The sequence below is a fragment of the Hakea prostrata genome, chromosome 10 (assembly GCF_041222555.1).
Source record: "Hakea prostrata isolate BN-2017 chromosome 10, UWA_Hpros_2, whole genome shotgun sequence".
NCBI lineage: Eukaryota > Viridiplantae > Streptophyta > Magnoliopsida > Proteales > Proteaceae > Hakea > Hakea prostrata.
In genome coordinates this window covers 51,300,152-51,308,605 of record NC_142609.1, presented here as the reverse complement: position 1 = coordinate 51,308,605, position 8,454 = coordinate 51,300,152, and the positions used below count along the sequence as shown (strand labels likewise).

The following is an 8,454-nucleotide window of genomic DNA, read 5'->3' as shown; positions in this document are numbered from 1 at the left end:
CAAGAAAGCCATTCCACCCCATTGCTTCAAACGCTCTGTCCTTCGTTCTTCTCTTGCGTCGTTTACGATCTCATCGTTGTTTCCATTCTCTACTACCTCGCCACCACCTTCTTCCACCGCCTCCCCAACACCTCTCTCCCTTGTTGCCTGGCCTATTTATTGGGCAGTCCAAGGTTGTGTCCCTTACCGGCGTGTGGGTCATCGCCCATGAGTGTGGCCATCATGCCTTCAGCGACTACCAATGGTTGGACGACACGGTGGGTCTCATCCTCCATTCTTGCCTCCTCGTCCCTTACTTCTCGTTGGAAGTACAGCCACCGTCGCCACCACTCCAACATCGGATCACTTTGAGCGCGACGAGATTTTTGCCCAAGCCCAAATCAAGCCTTTGCTTGGTATTCCAAATATCTTAACAACAACCCAGTTGGCCGACTCTTCACCCTCATCGTAACCCTAACCCTAGGCTGGCCTCTTTACTTGGCCTTCAACGTCTCCGGCCGCCACTACGAAAGATTCGCCTGCCGCTTCGATCCTCACGGCCCCATTTACAACGAGCGTGAAAGCCTCCAGATATACACATCTCCGACGTCGGAATTCTCGCCGTCTCATATGGGCTCTACTGCCTCGTGGCTGCCAAAGGCCTGTCAAGGGTACTCTGCATGTATGGCGCTACCATTGTTGATTGTGAATGGATTCTTGGTGTTGATAACCTACTTGCAGCACACCCACTCGGCTCTACCTCACTATGACACGTCGGAATGGGATTGGTTGATAGGAGCATTGGCGACGATGGACAGAGATTATGGGTTGTTGAACAAAGTATTTCATAACATCACCGACACTCATGTTGCTCACCATCTGTTCTCGACAATGCCACATTGCCATGCCATGGAAGCAACCAAAGCTATCAAACCCATACTTGGCGAGTATTACCAATTCGATAGAACACCATTCTACAAGGCAATGTGGAGAGAGGCCTGGGAATGTCTATGTGGAGCCTGATAGAGGTTCAAAAAGATACACGTATATTCTGGTACCGCAACAAGTTTTTGAGTTTTGCCGATGTTTGTCTTGTGAGTTGTAGCTACCAAATCCCACCAGAACAGATACACTGATTAATGGCTCATTGTTGAGGAGTTCTTTCTTTTCATTCTTGGAAGAGGACCCGGTTTCTGCAAGAAAAGAGGACCGGATCAACTTCTTTCTGATTATTATTATTATTTGAACTTATGGAAAATATTGATCCCCCAAACCCACTCAAAAAAATGGAATTTAGCATTACTTTGTGGCGTTGTGTTTGGTGATTTTTGTCATGCGGTATGAAATGAACAGAAGAGATATCTGTTAGGGGACAGGCATGAACCGGACATTCAGATGGTTTGTGTTAATTTTTCTATGTTGCACCTCTATTTCTGTTTTTAGAAAAATCATTTGTAGTCTCTTTTTTCTGTACTGTTTTCCACTGTCCATAATATTTTATTGTTAATTAAAATTATGTACACAGTCTTAACTGATATTGTTTTGTGGGCATGGGCTTGACTTGAATATTGCGCTTTAAATCTTTAAACACTGAAATTGAACTAGAGCGGTGTAGCCATATCTCTATCTCTGTATTTCTCCATTATTATTATCCTAATATGAAACACTGCACTTGTTGGTAATTGGAATGAAAGGGAGCATGAGAGAGATGGAATTAGGTCTTCTCCATCTGAGAAAACTCCTGCAATTCTCCCACCTTTATAGTTGTGTTGTTACGAGCCTGCCCATGCTAGGTCTGTGGACGAGGGTGGGAGAACTAGCTGCTTAGGTCGTTTCACAAGGTTGATTAATTAGTTGTCCATTTCTAATGCCATAGAAGCAGGTGTGGGGTGGGCATGCTTCTAGCATAGTGGTGGGAGTTTTCTACAATATCCTCCATCCCCCCGTGGTTGTGGAGAAAAAGATGTTCGGCTCCGGCCTTTTCCAGGATAATCTACATGAATTTTGGGCTGGAAAATTGAGCCCAGTAAGCGTAATCCAATTAAAATTCTCGCTTAATATCGAAGTGTACCAACGAATTGGACGAATATCTAATGAATTTTATTGCAGCTCAACAGTCCCGTCCTGAAGTGACTTCCAAGCCTCTCAACACCCTGTTTTTTTAATGAGAAAACGCGATCAAAGGAGTGTGTTTGGAGAATGAGCATCGGGGATTGGGGTATCAATTATCGGTTTCACTGCTCCATAGAGGTGGGCACTAGACCCGTCGTAATCTCCTGTTATTCCTGGGTTGTTGGATCAGCACTGGCCCCAATTGAGACTATTATTGCATCGAAGGGTATGTTAGGCGCATCTCGAACAAGATGATCCAATTCCTGGCTTTGACTAGATTAATGATCTGTTGTTGATATGTCGTTGAAAAACTCAATCGAGACTGATAGATGAGATGTCATTGTCAGACTAAGTTTATGAGAGATGAGAGGTCATTGTGAGCCTTAAAGTTTCTATAAATGAGATGTCATTGGCTTCTTCTTATACCTTTCTACCTCATATTTTGGAAAAGGTTTTTGCCCTAAACGAGTGATGGAAGAAGGAACTAACTTTTGCTTCCTGACAGAATTTTTTGACCTCTACCCCATTACTACTACTTGTCCATTGTATAAGAAACCTCCCACAGCTCCCTTGTTTGGAGGAGTATGACTATAGGGATTGTCATTCCTAAGCCCCCTCCCAAAAAAACAAAGGGAGAGAGACTATAGGGGGTAGACATATCGAAATATATACCTTAACTTCAAAAGAATATTAGTTTATAATATTTATTTTCTAGTTCTCTTTCAGATATTTGTAACATCTATAAGGTGCGTTTTTTTTGACGAACTTCACTATTTCGCCTTTTGGTGAAACCAGAGAAACAACGAATTTTGCCAAAAAATCAGACAAAGTTTCGCCTACTTCGTCTCGCCTAGTAAGGTCGGTCTGTCATCTGAAGTTCATATATTTTTATATTTAAAATTTAAAATGGAGATTTAAAATATAAAAAGCTAGCTTGGCAGTTGGAGTTTTCAAGAGGTGTTAATAATTACTATGAGAAAAAAAATGTCTAAAAGTGAAATTGACAGAACTAGCTAGTGGGTTCCACTAATTACATGTCATGTCACATAAGAATACAACAACACACATGAAGTATGTTCATAAAATATTAGGAAATTTCGCAAGAAATTATAAAATCTGCAATGCATCGCTGATTTTTTGTAAATTTTTTTTCTAAGAGTGTTTTGATTCGGGGAGGCGAGCTAGGCAAATTTCTCCAACTTTTGTGTGTCCATTTAAGGGACGTGAAATAAAAAAAAGGTAGGGGTACTCCGAGACATTAAATGAGATCGATTGGTCTTTTTTTTTAATGGTAAGAAATGAGATTAGTCATATGCAACAAATTCGGCTATAATTGGGGCGTCAATGGTTCGGGCTGAAAAACACTCAATTCAAATACAATCCATAAGGAAAATAAGGGTTTCGGGTCAGTTTCGAACTGGTGCGGTTTAGATTCAGGCTAATTAACGGTGTAGAATCGGGTTACTAACGATTTGGGTTCGAGTTTACTAATGATTTGTACGATATTTTTTTTTTGTCCTTGATTATTTTCAAAATGTTCTTACAATTTTTCCATGGAAGTAATGTGGGCATTAATGGATTAAAGTAACAAATAAATTGTTCTATGGCACATCAGTTTAGCAATTCAAATCCATCACGTAGTATTACTAATGGACAACCCTAGTGTTAAAATAGATGGAACATGTAAAAATTATTCCAAAATTGCAGCACCATCCAATCTAATTTGGTTTAGTGAGTATCTTGGGACAAATTACTGTAAATTTTATCTGTTAATTAGCGGTTCTGAGCACTGTCAAGTTGCTATTGAAAGTTTCCCATTTCAACCCAATAATTAGAGCCTCTTGATTTTTTTTTCTTTGAAATTTAGAATCCCAAAACTGTGAGTTGCAAACAAGAATTCCTTTTAAGGTTTTTATATAGATAATAAGCTCGGAAGAATCCCTGCAAACTTAATCTCATTTGATAAATTTCTTCCCAATTCTCATTTGATGGTTGGTCCAACCAAGTGGTTTTGCTGACTTTTTTTTTTGGTTTTTTGAGCCTTGGTATGGTTGTAGTATCCCACGAGTTAAAACTTCAATCTAATGGTCATGATGAAAATGCTAGGCATCAGTGTAAATATCAGCTTTTTATATTACGCTCTAGACCTTTTGATTTTTTAAATTTTCATTATTAAACCCACAATTCATGCTATTGAAGGAAACTCTCCTGGGAGAACCTAATTTGCACACGTCCACCCTTCAAATTAAACTGCAACCTTCATCGTGTTGCTCCCTTCGCTTGTCAACCGAATCACCTCTTTTTGAAGATCGTTGGTTTCTCACACTCTCATTTCCTTTGGCGTACTTCTTGGAGAAATAGAAATCTCTCTATCAATGCTTTATGTGTTTCCTGCCAATCCATTGGACGAATTAACACCCTTATTAGCCTTTTCCGGTGCCTCCGCGTAAACCCTTTGTACTCCCAACATATCTTGACCGTTAGATTGAAAGGTCTCGAGCGAGGCCTGCAGTATGACTAGTAAATCTAAAAGATGGCATGGCTACAAGTCGGGCTACCACAAATAAAAATCCGCGAGGCCTGCAAAAGTATGACTAGTATTTCACTTGGTGGATTGTATGATGAATAAATTTTTTACCTCTTATGTCGCATTGCTGTTAGGTTTTTTTTCCCTAGATTATTTTTGGTGACAGAGACTAGAGACTTTAAGGTGTTTTACTTAATTCTAATCTATGCTTTCAAAAATATTGTTTCTTGATGCCAAAACTTGTATAAATTTCAACTTATATTCCACAAATCACCAAAACACCTGAGCCTATTTTACAGTTGGTTATCAAAATCTTACTCCAAATAATTACAAGCGGTCTACTTGGTTTAGCCAAAAAAAAAAAAAAAGGAAAAGATAAACGTTTCTATTATTAAATAAATAAATAAATCTCCTAATGCATAGGTAGACTAGAGATGGCATGTAGGTTCATCTGGACTAGTAATTTTACGCGCCTGTCAACTACATCTTTAGAGGAACTTTTAATTAATATAAGTGAGACTTCACTTCTGGCCCCGAGGGGCTTCAATCTTTGATCTTCTACGTTGAAGCGTTAGTCTTTTGCCAATTGAGCTACCTATCAGGTTCTCAGTATTTAGGTTTTTTTTTTTTTGCATTTAGTCCACGCTGTCCACCCAATCAGCAGATAAACAACGTCTTGATGTACAAAGGGTTGGACCGTCAGATGTTTTAAAGCATGTTATGGATTTGACGCTCTAGCTCTGTGTGGAGTTCGACTTGAGTGTTGTGCAATTAAATGCATAGCACTGTGGTCGGTCTTGATCGTCCGTTTCTCAAAAGTCTGAAAACACACTTTTCGGAAATAGATAGTCGAGATCGAGATCTCGATCATTCGCTGCTGTGTTACGCATTAATTGTCCAAGCAATTTCCCTCTATGTTTCCTGATGTCATCCCTCCAGTGGTTGGATAAATGGGCACACAAATAATTGGGCGTATCCAAAAATGGTTAGAGCCTCTTATCCCAACCTTTTTCGTACAAGACTAAGAAATTCTTGGGAAGAAAGGTAATTTTACTAAGAAGGCATTTTGTTAGGTATAAAACAAGAAAGAAAATTGTTGGGTATTATTGTTAGGGTTATCCTAATATAATATGTGTACTTGGATTAATTACTGGGGTTAATAATTGATGGGATCTCAACACATCGGACCAATACACTACTATTAGGTTTGTATTAAGACACAACTTCAATAGTAGAAAATGGTTGAATGATTTCATATAAGAAAACCTCAAATATATAGACAGCATACATCCCATGCTGGTAGGTAATTATGAACAAATAACAATAAAGGAAATAAATAAAAGATGAAAATACAAAACATGGAAATGTTTGTATGGAAATACAATGTATAAAAGTTGGGTTTCTAATAACACTGTCGAACAATTTTTCCTTGCAGCAATATATCACGATATATAGGGAGAAATGACGAGATATCACCGAGAAATCCGCGATATCCTGCCCATATTGTTTCGGGGCGATGCTTCGGTCCGCCCCGTAGCGATATGGCGATATTTTGTTCCATGCGCATCCCTGTTGTTTTTTATGGTATGTATTTTTGTATCCTATCATTTCTTTTCTGAGTGCCTTCTATCTATGCTAATTATCCATTACATTTGGGTTTTGCGTCATATAGGTGTGGGAAATTCCATCTTCTGCTATTTTCATCGTTGATGGTTTTGTCCTATCAGCCAACGCAGTCTCTTTGCAAGGTCAGAGATGTAATCTTTCACATAACAAGAGTCAGAATTTAATTTACTATTGCTGCTTGCGACGATACATATATAACCTCTTTTCTGTGACAAGCTTGTATTAAAACTCATGATTTTCTCAAGGTCAGATTTTCGGTCTAATATAACTTCTTCACCGGATCGTAGAAGCATCTAGCTTCAATGAATCTTACTTTGGCAGCCTCTATCATGCCCTTAAGTATCATTGTTGAAATTTGCATTGTATCATAAATAGAGCTCTCAAAAAACATCAACTATAATGCTTGAATGATCAATTATATAACCAAGCCTCTTTATTTATAACAAGAAAGGAGAGAGCAGAATCATGAAATTGGCCATGGATTACGTGTTACCGTTCACACATAATAGAAAATCAAAGAATTACCCACTGGTAATTATGGGTATGTTATTTGATGCTTCCTCTCGTTGGAGCAAAGATATCTGGATGCCCAATGTAACTAGAGGAGAACATGAAACAATTTTCCAGTTTCTTAGCGAAAATATCAAATCTGGCTGACCAGCTGACTTCACAAAGGAACTCAAACCAGCCCTTCTAACTTCTTTCTTTATGAAATGCTTATCAACTTCTACATGCCATCTTGGTCATGCTGCAACTGGTTATGGGCAATGCTGATAGCTGTATTGTTGTTGTAATACAAACATCATAGGGAGACGAACAGGAACCTAAGCTTTTGCTGCACCATATGGGGAACTCAAGATATGGTCCAATATTGTGTTTTTGGTGAGTCATGTCTCCTTCTGGAAAAGTGGGAAATGCTTAACGCCTACCTTGAGGGGGGTCTCCCTTGGTGGGGAGCAGAGACTCGCCAACCAAGACATGGGTTTGCTGCGTGCGTGGGCAGCTTGTGCACGCTTGGAAGAGCCTTGACACATGAAAAAATCCCCCGACGTCCCTTTTGTCCCATCGAGAGGCATCAACGGTGCGGCGACTTGGGCCGTGGTGCGCGCGGCGGCCCAGCCTTGTGCACCACGGTGCGCGCAACGGCCCAGCAATGCACACCACGGTGCGCGCAACGGCCCAGCCATGCGTGCCACGGTGCGCACGGGCGCCAAGTCCCATGCATGTAATGTTGGCTCGATTGCATGTCCCTTATCATGGTTGGGTGGCGATGTGGGCGCGCTCACATCGCAGTGCGCATGGTCGCAGGCGCGCCTGCATCGCCATGCGCATGGGTTGCATGGGCGCCCGCGTCGCGGTGCACACGCCGACGAGCAAGCTTGTCACGTGCTGCATGTATGCGGGCGCCTCTGCAAACACACACACCTAACGAAATGCAATATTTTCTCTGCTCCCCCACCCGACCCCCCGAAGCACCACACGCAAAAAACTTATGTTTTCTAAAAGGCATATGCATCGCCATGCGGCCCGCACCGTTTGTTGATCGTGCCTCCGACGAGTAATGGTCTAGGCGGGGGCTGAACCGGTCGTGTTCTTGGCCCCCTACTCGCAGCGGCGCCCCTAGTGGGAACTCCTCGGGGACGACAACTTATGGGTGCTTGGCCATGTCCCGTCGCATGTTTTCCCCCCAAAACTCGGTTTTCACGAACATGTTTTCTTCTAAACCCCCCCCCCCCCGTTGTTTGCTCGTACTGTGAAATCGGAAGAGGAACTTCCATGCCAAGCGGGGCGTATAGGGTTCGACACTTTACCAATCCCTCCCAATGGGGGGGTAGTGTGGTGCTGTTTCCTGTACGTGTACGTGATGCGTGTGAGTGGTTGTCGGCTATCGTGTGATGGTGGGCTCTTTTCTTGTGCATCGAACCACCGTCCGCATATGCCATTGCGGTTAATGACACGGGCGCATGTCGCCTCCCCGTCGCCGTGACAAGGTTCCTGTGTTGCTTACCTAGTCAAACGGAAAGACATTGCCCCTTCGTTCTCATACCGTCTCTTGCCTGCCCTAGTGGTGGTGCGAGGTGGCCTCGAACGCGACGCACGTGCCACCGTTCCACCGTGCCCCATCGGGCGGTGGTCTTGGTGCACCTGTGCCGTGTGTCCTCTGGGATGCGGGAGATTCAGTGGGCAAGTGGACACCGGTCCTCTTGTAA

At 42.1% G+C, this 8,454-nt stretch overlaps 1 pseudogene; it reads left to right on the top strand.

Annotated features, from left to right (window-relative positions):
- The first annotated feature begins 4 nt into the window (after positions 1–4).
- Positions 5–1,115, top strand: LOC149003840 (delta(12)-fatty-acid desaturase FAD2-like; annotated as a pseudogene).
- The last annotated feature ends 7,339 nt before the right edge of the window (positions 1,116–8,454 follow it).